General features: G+C 44.6%; 20 non-coding genes and 2 pseudogenes across 20 annotated transcripts; all 22 read right to left on the bottom strand.

The window, feature by feature from the left end:
* Positions 1-7,626: 7,626 nt before the first annotated feature.
* On the bottom strand, positions 7,627-7,745 carry LOC130938161 (5S ribosomal RNA). Its single transcript, XR_009069337.1, has one exon. It is a non-coding gene; the product is annotated as a 5S ribosomal RNA (ribosomal RNA).
* Positions 7,746-7,929: 184 nt separating this feature from the next.
* Positions 7,930-8,049, bottom strand: LOC130938510 (5S ribosomal RNA). The gene has a single exon (XR_009069675.1). It is a non-coding gene; the product is annotated as a 5S ribosomal RNA (ribosomal RNA).
* A 186-nt stretch (positions 8,050-8,235) lies between these two features.
* Positions 8,236-8,354, bottom strand: LOC130936923 (5S ribosomal RNA). Its single transcript, XR_009068224.1, has one exon. It is a non-coding gene; the product is annotated as a 5S ribosomal RNA (ribosomal RNA).
* A 185-nt stretch (positions 8,355-8,539) lies between these two features.
* Positions 8,540-8,658, bottom strand: LOC130938276 (5S ribosomal RNA). The gene has a single exon (XR_009069448.1). It is a non-coding gene; the product is annotated as a 5S ribosomal RNA (ribosomal RNA).
* A 186-nt stretch (positions 8,659-8,844) lies between these two features.
* Positions 8,845-8,963, bottom strand: LOC130938965 (5S ribosomal RNA). The gene has a single exon (XR_009070101.1). It is a non-coding gene; the product is annotated as a 5S ribosomal RNA (ribosomal RNA).
* Positions 8,964-9,149: 186 nt separating this feature from the next.
* Positions 9,150-9,268, bottom strand: LOC130937936 (5S ribosomal RNA). The gene has a single exon (XR_009069126.1). It is a non-coding gene; the product is annotated as a 5S ribosomal RNA (ribosomal RNA).
* Positions 9,269-9,452: 184 nt separating this feature from the next.
* On the bottom strand, positions 9,453-9,571 carry LOC130936911 (5S ribosomal RNA). The gene has a single exon (XR_009068223.1). It is a non-coding gene; the product is annotated as a 5S ribosomal RNA (ribosomal RNA).
* A 186-nt stretch (positions 9,572-9,757) lies between these two features.
* Positions 9,758-9,876, bottom strand: LOC130938242 (5S ribosomal RNA). Its single transcript, XR_009069415.1, has one exon. It is a non-coding gene; the product is annotated as a 5S ribosomal RNA (ribosomal RNA).
* Positions 9,877-10,062: 186 nt separating this feature from the next.
* On the bottom strand, positions 10,063-10,181 carry LOC130938804 (5S ribosomal RNA). Its single transcript, XR_009069950.1, has one exon. It is a non-coding gene; the product is annotated as a 5S ribosomal RNA (ribosomal RNA).
* Positions 10,182-10,364: 183 nt separating this feature from the next.
* LOC130938499 (5S ribosomal RNA) lies at positions 10,365-10,484 on the bottom strand. The gene has a single exon (XR_009069662.1). It is a non-coding gene; the product is annotated as a 5S ribosomal RNA (ribosomal RNA).
* Positions 10,485-10,668: 184 nt separating this feature from the next.
* Positions 10,669-10,786, bottom strand: LOC130938989 (5S ribosomal RNA). The gene has a single exon (XR_009070124.1). It is a non-coding gene; the product is annotated as a 5S ribosomal RNA (ribosomal RNA).
* Positions 10,787-10,969: 183 nt separating this feature from the next.
* LOC130938615 (5S ribosomal RNA) lies at positions 10,970-11,088 on the bottom strand. The gene has a single exon (XR_009069774.1). It is a non-coding gene; the product is annotated as a 5S ribosomal RNA (ribosomal RNA).
* Positions 11,089-11,277: 189 nt separating this feature from the next.
* On the bottom strand, positions 11,278-11,396 carry LOC130938891 (5S ribosomal RNA). The gene has a single exon (XR_009070032.1). It is a non-coding gene; the product is annotated as a 5S ribosomal RNA (ribosomal RNA).
* Positions 11,397-13,275: 1,879 nt separating this feature from the next.
* Positions 13,276-13,393, bottom strand: LOC130936973 (5S ribosomal RNA; annotated as a pseudogene).
* Positions 13,394-13,575: 182 nt separating this feature from the next.
* On the bottom strand, positions 13,576-13,694 carry LOC130938718 (5S ribosomal RNA). Its single transcript, XR_009069870.1, has one exon. It is a non-coding gene; the product is annotated as a 5S ribosomal RNA (ribosomal RNA).
* Positions 13,695-13,878: 184 nt separating this feature from the next.
* Positions 13,879-13,997, bottom strand: LOC130938906 (5S ribosomal RNA). Its single transcript, XR_009070046.1, has one exon. It is a non-coding gene; the product is annotated as a 5S ribosomal RNA (ribosomal RNA).
* Positions 13,998-14,185: 188 nt separating this feature from the next.
* On the bottom strand, positions 14,186-14,304 carry LOC130938827 (5S ribosomal RNA). Its single transcript, XR_009069972.1, has one exon. It is a non-coding gene; the product is annotated as a 5S ribosomal RNA (ribosomal RNA).
* Positions 14,305-14,490: 186 nt separating this feature from the next.
* LOC130937995 (5S ribosomal RNA) lies at positions 14,491-14,609 on the bottom strand. The gene has a single exon (XR_009069181.1). It is a non-coding gene; the product is annotated as a 5S ribosomal RNA (ribosomal RNA).
* Positions 14,610-14,793: 184 nt separating this feature from the next.
* Positions 14,794-14,899, bottom strand: LOC130936874 (5S ribosomal RNA; annotated as a pseudogene).
* Positions 14,900-15,083: 184 nt separating this feature from the next.
* Positions 15,084-15,202, bottom strand: LOC130938721 (5S ribosomal RNA). The gene has a single exon (XR_009069872.1). It is a non-coding gene; the product is annotated as a 5S ribosomal RNA (ribosomal RNA).
* A 185-nt stretch (positions 15,203-15,387) lies between these two features.
* Positions 15,388-15,507, bottom strand: LOC130938488 (5S ribosomal RNA). The gene has a single exon (XR_009069651.1). It is a non-coding gene; the product is annotated as a 5S ribosomal RNA (ribosomal RNA).
* Positions 15,508-15,692: 185 nt separating this feature from the next.
* Positions 15,693-15,810, bottom strand: LOC130938988 (5S ribosomal RNA). The gene has a single exon (XR_009070123.1). It is a non-coding gene; the product is annotated as a 5S ribosomal RNA (ribosomal RNA).
* Positions 15,811-17,098: the final 1,288 nt, after the last annotated feature.

Genomic DNA, 17,098 nt, shown 5'->3' with positions numbered 1-17,098 from the left:
CAGTCCTTACATTTTGGAAGTCTTAGATCTTAGGACTTTCATTCAAATGATATCATGGAGATCTCTTTATATGTAATCACCTTGAAGCAGCTTATAATTTTTGTGCTTTGACCTCGACTCTAAGTGTCATGTCTCAAGGCGGCTCTTTAGATAAGCTTTCAATCAATACTCCTAAACCAGTTGGTTTTAAGGTATTAGGTGTTAAAGCACCCCCAAGGATTTACTTGCTCAAGCCTCTTTCCTTGACACACTTCAACCACAAGCATTTACTAGGATAGCAACTCTTTTGAGTTTTTGTTTCTTTCTTTCTTTTTCTGCCTAGTAATTGATGCTCAGAGCCTTGGGCCATGTTCTTTTTGTTTTTGCACTTTCTTTTCTTCCTTTTGCTTTGTTTGCTGCTTCTTGGATCAATAGATTTTTGAGAATCTCTACAATACTTCTTTGAACTTCATGTCCTGCCTATGAGCTCCCATGCAAGTTTTCACAAGCATGCAACCTCAATACATGATCATACTACTAGAACCACCACTTCTCCTAATCTTTTGCTTGCCTCAAAAACTGATTTTATTCCTCAATCCTTCTTTTCAAAGAACTTTCATGTGATGCATTCTTGAAAATTGAGTGCAAACAAGTTTTGAAGATAAGAATGTTGTGAATAATCAAGCATCTTGCTTATTATAAAGAAAGACTATGCTATGAAGGCAGGCGGGAATATAAAGAGAAAAATTATATGATGCAGACAAACAGGGCAAATAAGGATACAATCCAACTTTCAATCACAGCAACATTTGATGTAAAATATCACTTAACAATACAACCTGTTGGAGTTCACTTGCTTTTCTTCTCATCATCATCATTGCTAGCCTTTATGTTCATCTTTTGCTTCTTTGATTGATGATGCTTAATCCCTCCAAAGGCTTGTATGACATTCTACAATGATATTAAAAGTTGCTTGTTCCCCAAGCACTTAGAAACATTGGTTAGTCTGCATGATTTATTTGTGGGCTTTTTGAACTTACTTTGGTGTGGGAACACCAAACTTAGTACCTTGCCAATGCATCAAATTAACCATGTGTGAAACTCTTTCTTCTTTTTCTAAGGTAATAGACTAAAAACTAGAAAACAGCAAGATAATTAACTAGTCCGTCTAAATGCATGAAGCTAGCCTTATGGCAGAAAGTGAGAATGTGTTTTATGATGGGATTTTGGTGGAACACCAAACTTAGAATCCTTCATTCTCCCTTAGATTGTTTTGGTGTGCAACACCAAACTTAGCTTCTTGCAATCTAGATGAAACTAATTAACAGTTTTATTGAATTAGATATGAAAAGATGGTTACCTCTGGTTGGGTTGCCTCCCAACAAGCGCTCTTTTATTGTCACTAGCTTGACATTTGTCCCTCTTTAGGGTGGATGATGATCATAGTGCCTTAATCCTTCCCCTCTCACCGTGAGCTTCCTTCCAGTATCATTCTTGATGATTTCTACATGTTCAAGTGAGAGAATTTTGTTCACTGTGTAGTATCCAGAAAAGTGTGGAGATGTCTCTTTTGGTTGGTAAGTTAGCATCACTTTATCCCCTGGTGAGAAGTCTTCAGTGGAGATTTTCTTGTTTCTCCATCCTCTTGGCATTTTCTTCTTGGGACTCTCTTCTTTTCCAGGAGATAATTCAGGTTTTGGAATCTCAATTTTTGGACAGTCCTTGCTATGAATCTTAAATGCTGACTTTGATTGCAGCTTCTCCTCTATTCTTTGAGCTTGTTGCAGCACCTCCACCTCTTCATTTTCTTTCCTGCATGAGCTTGGAAGTGCCTCATCAGGTGCCTCTTTCAAGTTTGGATCTATGGAATCAATCTTCATACACTCTTCCTCTTGGGTGGAGTCTTGCAAATTCTTGAAGACATGGAACACTATATGCTCATCATGCACCCTTAGCATTAATTCTCCTTTTTCGACATCTATCAATGCCCTGGCAGTAGCTAAAAAGGGCCTCCCTAGAATAATGGGAGTGTTGTCATCTTCCTCTATGTCTAGGATGACAAAGTCAACTGGGAGGAAAAATTTGTCCACCTTTACTAATACATTCTCTACAACCCCAAGTGCTTGTTGAATAGATTTATCCGCCATTTGAAGGGCTATCTTTGTAGGTTTCAATTCATGAATCTGAAGCTTCCTCATCAAAGATAGAGGCATCAAATTTATGCTTGCACCAAGATCACAAAATGCTCTCTCAATCATCATGTTACCTATTGTGCAGGGGATGTGAAAGCTCCCTGGGTCTTTCATCTTCTTTGGCAACTTTTTCTGGATGATGGCACTACACTCCCTGGTCATCACAACCGTTTGTCCCTCTTTCAAGGCTCTTTTCTTTGTCAACAATTCCTTCATGAACTTAGCATATAGGGGCATCTGTTCAAGTGCTTCAATGAAGGGGATGTTGATGTGTAGTGTCTTGAATATTTCCAAGAATTTGGAATATTGCTTCTCTTTGTTCTCTTCTTTAAACCTTTGAGGGTATGGGAGTATTGGTTGGTATGCTTTCACTGCCTCCTTCTTAGCTAATTTATCACTTTGTGTATAGGTTTCTTGCTCCTACTTTTGTTCCTTCACCTCTTCTTTTAAGCCTTCTTTGATGTGCTCTTCCTGAGTAATGGCTTCTGTCTCCACTTTCTTCCCACTTCTCAGGGTGATTGCTTTACACTCCTCCCATTTTATGGCTTTTTCTGTGTCTCTAGGGTTGGGTATCGTATCACTTGGAAGAACATTGGTTGGTCGCTCTGCTTGTTTGGCTATTTGTCCCACTTGTCTCTCAATATTCTTCATGATGACCTCATGTTCCTTGTGTCCCTTAGCTAAGGCTTGAGTGGTTTGAGCAAGTGCTTGCAAGGTTGCTTCAAGACTTGAGATTCTAGTCTCATGATGGTCAATTGGGGATATGATGGGGGTTGATTGTTGTTGGAAGTTGTTGGGTGGATTAGTGTGGTAATTCTGTGTGTTGGATGTTGGTGCAGGGAAGTTGTTTTGGTGAGTTTGTGAGTTATTGTGAGGGTGTTGATATGTGTTTTGTGTTTTTCTATATTGGTTAGTGTTGTTGGCATGGTGGTTTTGGTTATTTGTGGTGCGGGTGTGATTGTGGTTGTTGTTCTTTTGCCAATGGTTTTCACCCCACTTTAGATTGGGATGATTTCTCCAAGATGAATTGTATGTATCACCATGAAATTCATCCTGAGAATTTGAAGTGTTCTGCATGTATTGAACTTGTTCTTGTGGTTGCTCAACCGTGGCCCCTTCACCTTGGCTCCATTCAAGTGATGGTTGATTTGTTGTGTTCACTAATGCTAGCTGGAAACCATCCATTCTCTTTGTCATCATTTCCATTTGTTGTTGGATTTGTTGGTGCATCAACTTGTTTTGTGCCAAGATAGCATCAACACCTTCAAGTTCCATTACACCTTTCTTTGGGGGTGGATTATGCTGCCTCTCTGATGAGTAATAATATTGATTGTTTGCCACAATCTCAATGAGGTCTTGAGCCTCCTCAGCAGTTTTCATCATGTTGAGTGATCCTCCTGATGAGTAATCTAGTCCCTTCCTTGCTTCTGGATTTAGGCCTTCATAGAAGTTTTGGAGTTTGACCCAATCACTAAACATGTCAGGTGGGCATCTTCTCATTAGTGCCTTGTACCTTTCCCAGGCTTCATATAATGACTCCCCATCCATTTGCCTAAAAGTCTGAACCTCTGTCTTCAACTTGATGATCTTTTGAGGTGGGTAGAACTTTGCTAGAAATCTTCTCATCACTTCATTCCAATCATTGAGGCTTTCCTTGGGGAATGACTCTAGCCATTGAGTGGCCTTGTCCCTCAAAGAGAATGGGAATAGCAACAACTTGTAGACATCTGGATGCACTCCATTTGTCTTCACTGTATTGCATATCCTCAGAAAAACAGATAGATGTTGATTTGGGTCTTCAAGAGGTCCCCCTCCATAAGAGCAATTGTTCTGTACCAAAGTGATGAGCTGAGATTTTAACTCAAAGTTATTGGCCTGAACATTTGGTGTAGCAATACTGCTCCCACAATGTCTTGGGTCAGGGATGGTATAGGAAGATAGCACCCTTCTAGCTTGTCCACCATTATTGTTGACCCCTCTAGGAGGATTTTGTATCTCATCCTCCATGACTTGGTCTTCTCCCTCTGATTCCTCTGACTCCTCTTCACCAACTATGAACTTTCCTCTTTCTGCTCTCCTTATCCTTCGGAGGGTTCTCTCGTCCTCAATATTACGTCTACTAGCTCCTGACATACACAAACAAACCAAAATCACAAGTGAGACACTCTAAAACTAGAGTGAAATTGGGGTTAGTGAAACAAAGTATCAAACAGTTAGTGGGCTTAGCAAAAACACAATAAAAAATGCTTAATCTAAACCACCTTTCACTTAATCATTGTCAATCTAACCAATCCCCGGCAACGGCGCCAAAAACTTGATACGTGAAAATTAAGAATTCACGTACAACCGGCAAGTATACCGGGTCGTATCAAGTAATAAAACTCACAAAGAGTGAGGTCGATCCCACGGAGATTGGTAGATTAAGCAACTTTAGTTAAATGGTAGATTTAGTCAAGCAAACATAGTTTTGATTTCAGGAGCATTTTGATTTTTAAACATAATTGCAAGAATTTAAATGGCAAAGAATGTAAAGAACTAGAATAAAGAAATAAAGTGCAAGTAAATGACGGAAACTTAAAGTGCAAGAAACTTAAATGACATCAAAGATAAATTGCAAGGAATTAAAGGTTGCAGAAATTTAAAGAACATAAAAGTAAATGGCAAGAAGTAAATGAACAGAATGTAGAAGGGGATTGGGAAATGGGTAATCAAATAACTAGAGCAAGAGAAATGAGAATTAATGATAGAGAGGATCATTAGGGATTAGAGATGTTAGTTTTCATGAATTGATGTTAGTCAAATCCTTCTCAATCATGGGTGTAGATCTATGGCAAGTGGGTGATTGAATCCCAATCTCTTGGTGATTCAATCTCTCTCAACATAATCAACTGCCACTCTCGTGATCTAATTGTTCATGAGAAGAGATGAAGCTCAAATCTATCCAGCCACACAATTCCTATAATCTCAACCAAGGAGAGTTACATCTCACATACTAACCAAGGTATATTGATTAAAGAAATCATGAAAGGATGAACTCTAAACTGAATTATGTGGCTCATTCCTCAAACTCACCACATAATTCATATAAATTAACCCCTCTCTCGATGGTGGTTGAATCTTTGAAGATCAAGAGTTTCCTCTTTAGATCAACCACTAGAATTGAGGAGGAGAAGATGGGTTCACCAATTCATTCCAACCAACAGAGCTCCTCCCCCTAATGAAAGTGGGGTTTAGTGAGTCATTGCTCCAATTTCAACAACAATTGCCATGAACAAAAATTAAACTAAGTGTAAAGGAAGAAGAAGAAGAAGAATGAAGTGCTTAAAACTTGAATATGAAGAAGAAGAATTCCAATAGAAAACCAAAGATGAGCTTTCCGGGAGAGTGCCCGGAAGTTCTAACAAAAGCCAAAATAAAAGTGCTAAAAGTGTCTAAAAATTCTAAGTGTTAAAAAGTACTCAAAAAGTGTAAAAAGTCCCCCACAAGTACAAACTCAATCTCTATTTATACTAGTCCTAAAGCTCTTCCAAAGATCTTCACTTGGGTTAGCAATATGGGCTTCCTCTTTGTTGAATTCTTGGCTCAATTGGAGAAGTTGTTAGCCTTTGTGATGAATAAGGGAAGCAAAGCAAGTTGGCACCAATTCTGGCCCATTGAGGGGCGTTGTTGGCAATAACTCAGGCCTTAGTGCACGTTGGCAACGTGCATGCCAATTTCCTGGAAGTGAGTTTGAGACTTGGGCGTTGCTAGCCCAAGTTGTTGCAAACAACTTGCTCTTCCTCTTCTTGGCTCTACTTTCATGCTAAATGTAGCCCAGAATTTGAGTGTCAACCTTCTGCCTCACTATGAACTATTATACATCATTGGAAAGCTCTTGATGTCTATTTTTCAATGCCACTGGAATCACCTCATTTGGACTTTCCTAGCTCAAGTTATGCTTCCTCAAAGAAGGTAAGGTCAAGCTGCCAAGTTGTTGCCAAGTTGTTGCCAAAAACGCACCTTAACCCCCAAGTTGGCAACGTGCTCGTGCCTAGCCTCCCAAGGCAGGGGCTTGGGGCTGGCGTTGTTGCAAAACACGCCCCCTATCCAGCACGTTGGCAACGTGCTCGAGCCACACTCCAAGGCTCCTCTCTAGCTCCCTTAAATTTCACTTCATGTTCTTGTTTTTAGGGCCTAAAGATGACTCTGGTTTGTCTCCAATCTTGTGCTCCACCATGGACTATTATATATGGTTGGAAAGCTCTAAATGTTAGCTTTCCAACGCAACTGAAAGCACTCAATTTGGATCTCTGTAGCTCAAGATATCTTCCATTGAAGTGGACATGTTCAGGCTGCCTTGTTGGAGTTGTTGTGAATAACGCCCATTCATTCCAAGTTAGCAACGTGCACCACAATTTCCTGGCGTTGTTGCCAAACACTCCTTCTCTTTAGCACGTTGGCAACGTGCTCGAGCCTTTCTCAAGGCTCCAAGTTTGCTTGACAAGTTGGCGTTGGCAACGTGGTTGGTGCCTTGATTGGCGTTAGCAACTTGAGTGGTGCCTCTCCCTGGCGTTAGCAACTTGGTTGGTGCGGCCATTGGGCGTTGGCAACGCGGTTGGTGCACATTCTGGCGTTGCCAACTTGGTGTTGGCGTTGGCAACTTGGTGACATCCTCCCCTGGTGGCTCCTGGCGTTGCCAACTTGGTGTTCAAGTTGGCAACTTGCAATGCTTCATTCCCTTGCATTTGGGGCTTAAGTTTCCCTCTGATTTGAGCTTCCATTCCTTGCCACATTATGGACTATTGTATATCGTTGGAAAGCTCTTGATGTCAGCTTCTCAACGCAATTGGAATCATGTCAATTGGATCCTTGTGGTTCGAGATATTCATCCTTGAAGAGGGGAAGGTCAGGCTGCAATTTCTGCTGATCATGCACTAGCACGTTGCCAACTTGGTTTCCAAGTTGCCAACGTGCTACACCTCCTGGCAGCACCAATTTGGGCGTTGGCAACTTGGAAACCAAGTTGCCAACGTGCTCTCTCATCCTGGTTGCATCAAATGGGCGTTGCCAACTTGAGGATCAAGTTGGCAACATGCATCTCCTTCTTGCTCCAAGATTTCCTTGCATCATTGTCTTCTTGCTTCATCACCTATCATAAACCAAAGAAATAGCTTCAAAGTCTTACCAATTCATGCACAAATTCCATGAGATTCATTCATACTCATTCATTTATATATTCTTTAAATCATTTGCATGAATTTGGCTAGAATCACATGTTCCTTGGTATTCTCATGCATGAAGATAAAACTCATAAAAGGACTTGTTTATTTAGAGAAAATGAGTGAAACTAAGCTAAAACCAACTAAACTAACTAGCTAATATAGTAAATATGCAAATGCATCACTCGCCCTTAGGTGTCCTACTCGGGATAGCGTCATTTAGAGAATGAGGGTCGGCACGACGTAAAAAAAAAAAAGAGGTGCAACACGAGGACTTCCCAGGAGGTCACCCATCCTAGTACTACTCACGCCCAAGCACGCTTAACTGCGGAGTTCTAATGGGATCCGGTGCATTAGTGCTGGTATGATCGCTGCTATTATAGTTCGCACACACAATTTTCTTAACCATGCGGCGTGAAAGAGCATAACCCTATCCGCGAAGCCTTGCGGGTACTGTAGGTGCCTGCCGAGGATGAGGCCATTGCGGCTCGCCCTTAGGTGTCCTACTCGGGATAGCGTCATTTAGAGAAATAGGGTCGGCACGACGTAAAAAAAAAAAAGAGGTGCAACACGAGAACTTCCCAGGAGGTCACCCCATCCTAGTACTACTCTCGTCCAAGCACGCTTAACTGCGGAGTTCTGATGGGATCCGGTGCATTAGTGCTGGTATGATCGCACCTATAATAGATCGCACACACAATTTTCTTAACCATGCGGCGCGAGAGTGCATAACAATATCCGCGAAGCCTTGCGGGTACTGTAGGTGCCTGCCGAGAATGAGGCCACTGCGGCTCGCCCTTAGGTGGCCTACTCGGGATAGCATCATTTAGAGAATGAGAGTCGGAACGACGTAAAAAAAAAAAAAAGAGGTGCAACACGAGGACTTCCCAGGAGGTCACCCATCCTAGTACTATTCTCGTCCAAGCACGCTTAACTGCGGAGTTCTGATGGGATCCGGTGCATTAGTGCTGGTATGATCGCACCTGTTATAGTTCGCACACACAATTTTCTTAACCATGCGGCACGAGAGAGTATAACACTATCCGCGAAGCCTTGCGGGTACTGTAGGTGCCTGCCGAGCATGAGGCCATTGCGGCTCGCCCTTAGGTGTCCTACTCGGGACAGCGTCATTTAGAGAATGAGGGTCGGCACGACGTAAAAAAAAAAAAAGAGGTACAACACGAGGACTTCCCAGGAGGTCACCCATCCTAGTACTACTCTCGCCCAAGCACGCTTAACTGCGGAGTTTTGATGGGATCCGGTGCATTAGTGCTGGTATGATCGCACCTATTATAGTTCGCACACACAATTTTCTTAACCATGCAGGGCGAGAGAGTATAACACTATCTACGAAGCCTTGCGGGTACTGTAGGTGCCTGCCGAGGATGAGGCCATTGCGGCTCGCCCTTAGGTGTCCTACTCGGGATAGCGTCATTTAGAGAATGAGGGTCGGCACGACGTAAAAAAAAAAAAAAGAGGTGCAACACGAGGACTTCCCAGGAGGTCACCCATCCTAGTATTACTCTCGCCCAAGCATGCTTAACTGCGGAGTTCTGAAGGGACCCGACGCATTAGTGCTGGTATGATCGCACCTATTATATTTCGCACACACAATTTTCTTAACCATGCGGCACGAGAGAGTAGAACACTTTCCGCGAAGCCTTGCGGGTACTGTAGGTGCCTGCCGAGGATGAGGCCATTGCGGCTCGCCCTTAGGTGGCCTACTCGGGAGAGCATCTTTTAGAGAATGAGAGGCGGCACGACGTAAAAAAAAATAAAAGAGGTGCAACACGAGGACTTCCCAGGAGGACACCCATCCTAGTACTACTCTCGCCCAAGCACGCTTAACTGCGGAGTTCTGATGGGATCCGGTGCATTAATGCTGGTATGATCGCATCTATTATAGTTCGCACACTCAATTTTCTTAACCATGCGGCGCGAGAGAGTATAACACTATCCGTGAAGCCTGGCGGTACTGTAGGTGCCTGCCGGGGATGAGGCCATTGCGGCTCGCCCTTAGGTGTCCTACTCGGGATAGCGTCATTTAGAGAATGAGGGTCGGCACGACGTAAAAAAAAAAAAAGAGGTGCAACACGAGGACTTCCCAGGAGGTCACCCATCCTAGTACTATTCTCGTCCAAGCACGCTTAACTGCGGAGTTCTGATGGGATCCGGTGCATTAGTGCTGGTATGATCGCACCTGTTATAATTCGCACACACAATTTTCTTAACCATGCGATACGAGAGAGTATAACACTATCTGCGAAGCCTTGCGGGTACTGTAGGTGCCTGCCGAGCATGAGGCCATTGCGGCTCGCCCTTAGGTGTCCTACTCGGGACAGCGTCATTTAGAAAATGAGGGTCCGCACGACGTAAAAAAAAAAAAAAGAGGTACAACATGAGGACTTCCCAGGAGGTCACCCATCCTAGTACTACTCTCGCCCAAGCACGCTTAACTGCGGAGTTCTGATGGGATCCGGTGCATTAGTGCTGGTATGATCGCACCTGTTATAGTTCGCACACACAATTTTCTTAACCATGCGGGGCGAGAGAGTATAACACTATCTGCGAAGCCTTGCGGGTACTGTAGGTGCCTGCCGAGGATGAGGCCATTGCGGCTCGCCCTTAGGTGTCCTACTCGGGATAGCGTCATTTAGAGAATGAGGGTCGGCACGACGTAAAAAAAAAAAAAAGAGGTGCAACACGAGGACTTCCCAGGAGGTCACCCATCCTAGTACTACTCACGCCCAAGCACGCTTAAATGCGGAGTTCTAATGGGATCCGGTGCATTAGTGCTGGTATGATCGCTGCTATTATAGTTCGCACACACAATTTTCTTAACCATGCGGCGTGAAAGAGCATAACCCTATCCGCGAAGCCTTGCGGGTACTGTAGGTGCCTGCCGAGGATGAGGCCATTGCGGCTCGCCCTTAGGTGTCCTACTCGGGATAGCGTCATTTAGAGAAATAGGGTCGGCATGACGTAAAAAAAAAAAGAGGTGCAACACGAGAACTTCCCAGGAGGTCACCCCATCCTAGTACTACTCTCGTCCAAGCACGCTTAACTGCGGAGTTCTGATGGGATCCGGTGCATTAGTGCTGGTATGATCGCACCTATAATAGATCGCACACACAATTTTCTTAACCATGCGGCGCGAGAGTGCATAACAATATCCGCGAAGCCTTGCGGGTACTGTAGGTGCCTGCCGAGAATGAGGCCACTGCGGCTCGCCCTTAGGTGGCCTACTCGGGATAGCATCATTTAGAGAATGAGAGTCGGCACGACGTAAAAAAAAAAAAGAGGTGCAACACGAGGATTTCCCAGGAGGTCACCCATCCTAGTACTACTCTCGCCCAAGCACGCTTTATGCGGAGTTCTGATGGAATCCGGTGCATTAGTGCTGGTATGATCGCATCTATTATAGTTCGCACACACAATTTTCTTAACCATGCGGCGCGAGAGAGTATAACACTATCCGCGAACCCTGGCGGGTACTGTAGGTAGCTGCCGAGGATGAGGCCATTGCGGCTCGCCCTTAGGTGTCCTACTCGGGATAGCGTCATTTAGAGAATGAGGGTCGGCACGACGTAAAAAAAAAAAGAGGTGCAACACGAGGACTTCCCAAGAGGTCACCCATCCTAGTACTACTCTCGCCCAAGCACGCTTAACTGTGGAGTTCTGATGGGATCCGACGCATTAGTGCTGGTATGATCGCACCTATTATATTTCGCACACACAATTTTCTTAACCATGCGGCGCGAGAAAGTATAACACTATCCGCGAAACCTTGCGGGTACTGTAGGTGCCTGCCGAGGATGAGGTCATTGCGTCTCGCACTTAGGTGTCCTACTCGGGATAGCGTCTTTTAGAGAATGAGGCTCGGCACGACGTAAAAAAAAAAAGAAAAAGTGGTGCAATACGAGGACTTCCCTGGAGGTCACCCATCCTAGTTCTACTCTCGCCCAAGCACGCTTAACTACGAAGTTCTGATGGGATCCGGTGCATTAGTGCTGGTATGATCGCACCTATTATAGTTCGCACACACAATTTTCTTAACCATGCGGCGCGAGAGAGTAGAACACTATCCGCGAAGCCTTGCGGGTACTGTAGGTGCCTGCCGAGGATGAGGCCATTGCGGCCCGCCCTTAGGTGGCCTACTCGGGATAGCATCATTTAGAGAATGAGAGGCGGCACGACGTAAAAAAAAAAAAGAGGTGCAACACGAGGACTTCCCAGGAGGACACTGATGAGCGGATAATTTATACGCTTTTTGGCATTGTTTTTAGTATGTTTTTAGCATATTTGGTTTAGTTTTTAGTATATTTTTATTAGTTTTTAGTTAAAATTCACTTTTCTGGACTTTACTATGAGTTTGTGTGTTTTTCTGTGATTTCAGGTATTTTCTGGCTGAAATTGAGGGACCTGAGCAAAAATCTGATTCAGAGACTGAAAAGGACTGCAGATGCTGTTGGATTCTGACCTCCCTGTACTCGAAGTGGATTTTCTGGAGCTACAGAAGCCCAATTGGCGCGATCTCAACGGCGTTGGAAAGTAGACATCCTGGGCTTTCCAGCAATATATGATAGTCCATACTTTGCCCAAGATTTGATGGCCCAAACCGGCGTTCAAAGTCACCTTCAGATTTCCCAGCGTTAAACGCCGGAACTGGCACCAAAATGGGAGTTAAACGCCCAAACTGGCATAAAAGCTGGCGTTTAACTCCAAGAAGAGTCTCTACACGAAAATGCTTCAATGCTCAGCCCAAGCACACACCAAGTGGGCCCCGAAGTGGATTTTTATGTCATTTACTCATCTCTGTACACCCTAGGCTACTAGTTCTCTATATATAGGACCTTTTACTATTGTATTTTCATCTTGGTTCTTCTGGTTCCCTCTCTGGGGCCGAAACCAATGATCACTTTTGTTCTTATGTATTTTCAACGGTGGAGTTTCTACACACCATAGATTAAGGTGTGGAGCTCTGCTGTACCTCGAGTATTAATGCAATTACTATTGTTCTTCTATTCAATTCCGCTTGTTCTTTGTCCAAGATATCACTTGTTCTTCAACTTGATGAATGTGATGATCCGTGACACTCATCATCATTCTCACCTATGAACGTGTGACTGACAACCACCTCCGTTCTACCTTAGATTGGGTGAATATCTCTTGGATTCCTGATACACGATGCATGGTTGATCGCCTGACAACCGAGTGCTCGCCTGACAAACGAGCCAGCCATTCCGTGAGATCAGAGTCTTCGTGGTATAGGCTAGAACTGATGGCGGTATTCAAGAGAATCCGGAAGGTCTAACCTTGTCTGTGGTATTCTGAGTAGGATTCAATGATTGAATGATTGTGACGTGCTTCAAACTCCTAGCAGGCGGGGCGTTAGTGACAGACGCAAAAGAATCACTGGATTCTATTCCGGCCTGACCGAGAACCGACAGCTGATTAGCCTATGCTGTGACAGAGCATAGGAACGTTTTCACTGAGAGGATGGGAGGTAGCCACTGACAACGGTGAAACCCTTGCATAAGCTTGCCATGGAAAGGAGTAAGAAGGATTGGATGAAGACAGTAGGAAAGCAGAGAGACAGAAGGGAAGGCATCTTCATACGCTTATCTGAAGTTCCTACCAATGAATTACATAAGTACCTCTATCTTTATCTTTATGCTTTATTCGTATATCATTATACCCATTTGAGTCTGCTTGACTAAGATTTACAAGGTGACCATAGCTTGCTTCATACCAACAATCTCCGTGGGATCGACCCTTACTCGCATAAGGTTTATTACTTGGACGACCCAGTGCACTTGCTGGTTAGTTGTGCAAAGTTGTGTTTATGCCATGGTATTAAGCACCAAGTTCTTGGGGCCATTACTAGGGATTATTTGAGTTGTGAAAAGTAGTGATCACAATTTCGCACACCAGACACCCATCCTAGTACTACTCTCGCCCAAGCACGCTTAACTGCGGAGTTCTGATAGGATCCAGTGCATTAGTGCTGGTATGATCGCACCTATTATAGTTCGCACACACAATTTTCTTAACCATGCGGCGCGAGAGAGTATAACACTATCCGCGAAGCCTTGCGGGTACTGTAGGTGCCTGCCGAGGATGAGGCCATTGCGGCTCGCCCTTAGGTGTCCTACTCGGGATAGCGTCATTTAGAGAATGAGGGTCGACACGACGTAAAAAAAAAAGAGGTGCAACACGAGGACTTCCCAGGAGGACACCCATCCTAGTACTACTCTCTCCCAAGCACGCTTAACTGCGGAGTTCTGATGGGATCCGGCGCATTAGTGCTGGTATGATCGCACCTATTATAGTTCGCACACACAAGTTTCTTAACCATGCGGCGCGAGTGAGTATAACACTATCCGCGAAGCCTTGTGGGTACTGTAGGTGCCTGCCGAGGATGAGGCCATTACGGCTCGCACTTAGGTGTCCTACTCGGGATAGCGTCATTTAGAGAATGAGGGTCGGCACGACGTAAAAAAAAAAAAGAGGTGCAATACAAGGACTTCCCAGGAGGTCACCCATCCTAGTTCAACTCTCGCCCAAGCACGCTTAACTGCGAAGTTCTGATGGGTTTCGGTGCATTAGTGCTGGTATGATCGCACCTATTATAGTTCGCACACACAATTTTCTTAACCATGCGGCGCGAGAGAGCATAACACTATCCGCGAAGCCTTGCGGGTACTGTAGGTGCCTGCCGAGTATGAGGCCATTGCGGCTCGCACTTAGGTGTCCTACTCGGGATAGCGTCATTTAGAGAATGAGGGTCGGCACGACGTAAAAAAAAAAAAAAAAGAGGTGCAACAAGAAGACTTCCCAGGAGGTCACCCATCCTAGTACTATTCTTGTCCAAGCACGCTTAACTGCGGAGTTCTGATGGGATCCGGTGCATTAGTGCTGGTATGATCGCACCTGTTATAATTCGCACACACAATTTTCTTAACCATGCGGCACGAGAGAGTATAACACTATGCGCGAAGCCTTGCGGGTACTGTAGGTGCCTGCCGAGCATGAGGCCATTGCGGCTCGCCCGTAGGTGTCCTACTCGGGACAGCGTCATTTAGAAAATGAGGGTCGGCACGACGTAAAAAAAAAAAAAAGAGGTACAACACGAGGACTTCCCAGGAGGTCACCCATCCTAGTATTACTCTCGCCCAAGCACGCTTAACTGCGGAGTTCTGATGGGATCCGGTGCATTAGTGCTGGTATGATCGCACCTGTTATAGTTCGCCCACACAATTTTCTTAACCATGCGGGGCGAGAGAGTATAACACTATCTGCGAAGCCTTGCGGGTACTGTAGGTGCCTGCCGAGGATGAGGCCATTGCGGCTCGCCCTTAGGTGTCCAACTCGGGATAGCGTCATTTAGAGAATGAGGGTCGGCACGACGTAAAAAAAAAAAAGAGGTGCAACACGAGGACTTCCATCCTAGTACTACTCTCGCCCAAGCACGCTTAACTGCGGAGTTCTGATGGGATCCGGTGCATTAGTGCTGGTATGATCGCACCTGTTATAGTTCGCACACAAAATTTTCTTAACCATGCGGGGCGAGAGAGTATAACACTATCTGCGAAGCCTTGCGGGTACTGTAGGTGCCTGCCGAGGATGAGGCCATTGCGGCTCGCCCTTAGGTGTCCTACTCGGGATAGCGTCATTTAGAGAATGAGGGTCGGCACGACGTAAAAAAAAAAAGGAGGTGCAACACGAGGACTTCCCAGGAGGTCACCCATCCTAGTACTACTCACGCCCAAGCACGCTTAACTGCAGAGTTCTAATGGGATCCGGTGCATTAGTGCTGGTATGTTCGCTCCTATTATAGTTCGCACACACAATTTTCTTAACCATGCGGCGTGAGAGAGCATAACACTATCCGCGAAGCCTTGCGGGTACTGTAGGTGCCTGCCGAGGATGAGGCCATTGCGGCTCGCCCTTAGGTGTCCTACTCGGGATAGCGTCATTTAGAGAATGAGGGTCGGCACGACTTAAAAAAAAAAAAAGAGGTGCAACACGAGAACTTCCCAGGAGGTCACCCCATCCTAGTACTACTCTCGTCCAAGCACGCTTAACTGCGGAGTTCTGATGGGATCCGGTGCATTAGTGCTGGTATGATCGCACCTATAATAGATCGCACACACAATTTTCTTAACCATGCGGCGCGAGAGTGCATAACACTATCCGCGAAGCCTTGCGGGTACTGTAGGTGCCTGCCGAGAATGAGGCCACTGCGGCTCGCCCTTAGGTGGCCTACTCGGGATAGCATCATTTAGAGAATGAGAGTCGGCACGACGTAAAAAAAAAAAAAGAGGTGCAACACGAGGATTTCCCAGGAGGTCACCCATCCTAGTACTACTCTCGCCCAAGCACGCTTTATGCGGAGTTCTGATGGAATCCGGTGCATTAGTGCTGGTATGATCGCATCTATTATAGTTTGCACACACAATTTTCTTAACCATGCGGCGCGAGAGAGTATAACACTATCCGCGAAGCCTGGTGGGTACTGTAGGTGCCTGCCGAAGATGAGGCCATTGCGGCTGATGTGCATATACTTGATATGCTACGATTTAGGAAATTGCACGATCGGCAAAATTTCTTCCGGCAAGTGCACCGGTTATCGTCAAGTAAAAACTCACAATAGAGTGAGGTCGAATCCCACAAGGATTGGTTGAGTGAGCAATTCGGATTAGAAGTATGTTCTAGTTGAGCGGAATCAAGATTTAGATGAGAATTGCGGAATGTAAAATTGCATGAATTAAAGAGCGAGAAGCTGAATTGCTGAAATTAAAAGGGATGGGGGTGATTGCATGAATTGAAATTGCAGAATGTAAATAGAAAGTGGTAGATCAGAAATGGGAAATTCATTGGGTTTCAGGAGATATTGAGATCTCCGAATCAAAACGTCTTATCCCTTCCTCAACCAATGCATTCATTGAATTTTGCTTGGCAATCTTATATGATTGGATCCCAATCCCTTGGCTCACCAATTCTCTCTAAAAACAAACAAATTCCCAATCCCTTGGTTTAAATGTTCATAAGAAGAGATGATGCTCGATCACTGATTATACCACACAGTTTCATGAACCACAATTTGGTAGGATTACATGTCACAATATCCATCCAAACCCCAATCCAATTCACTGTGAGAAAGCTTCTCTAGCATGAATCCTCCATTCCTTTCCCAAGGTTCCGAAGGATTCCAATTATGGGTAGTTTCTTTCCCAAGACAACTACCCAATGGAATTAGATCGAGAAGCTTTCTAACAAAATTCAAGAGAAAAGATTGAAGAAGAAGATAAAACTATTATTGATTCATTGAATTACAATAGAGCTCCCTAACCCAATGAAAGAGGTTTAGTGATTCATAGCTCAGAATTCAATTACAAAATTTATGAAAACTAGCAAAAATGATCCCAAAGGTTTTTCTGTGTAAAAAGTCCCCCTCAGGGGCTGGATTCCCCTTCAATCCCCTCTTTTCTCAAATGCAGAAACTAAGGCCTTTAAATAGGCTCCCTAAATTACAAAATGAAAATGAAATTAAAAGCAAATTACAATCAAATGAAAATAAACTATTCTAGATGATTCTTGTGGCCTTGATTTGGTGTTGTTGATGGGCCTTGCTTGCTTGAAGGGTAGAGTGACATAATTGATCCAAAAAGGATAATGATCCATTAAACTACACTCAAACGTTGCACCCCCCTTTCTTGAGTCGTC

The sequence above is a fragment of the Arachis stenosperma genome, chromosome 6 (assembly GCF_014773155.1).
Source record: "Arachis stenosperma cultivar V10309 chromosome 6, arast.V10309.gnm1.PFL2, whole genome shotgun sequence".
Taxonomy (NCBI): Eukaryota; Viridiplantae; Streptophyta; class Magnoliopsida; order Fabales; family Fabaceae; genus Arachis; species Arachis stenosperma.
The sequence above is the reverse complement of the archived record's forward strand: the minus strand, read 5'-3'. Positions and strand labels throughout refer to the sequence as shown.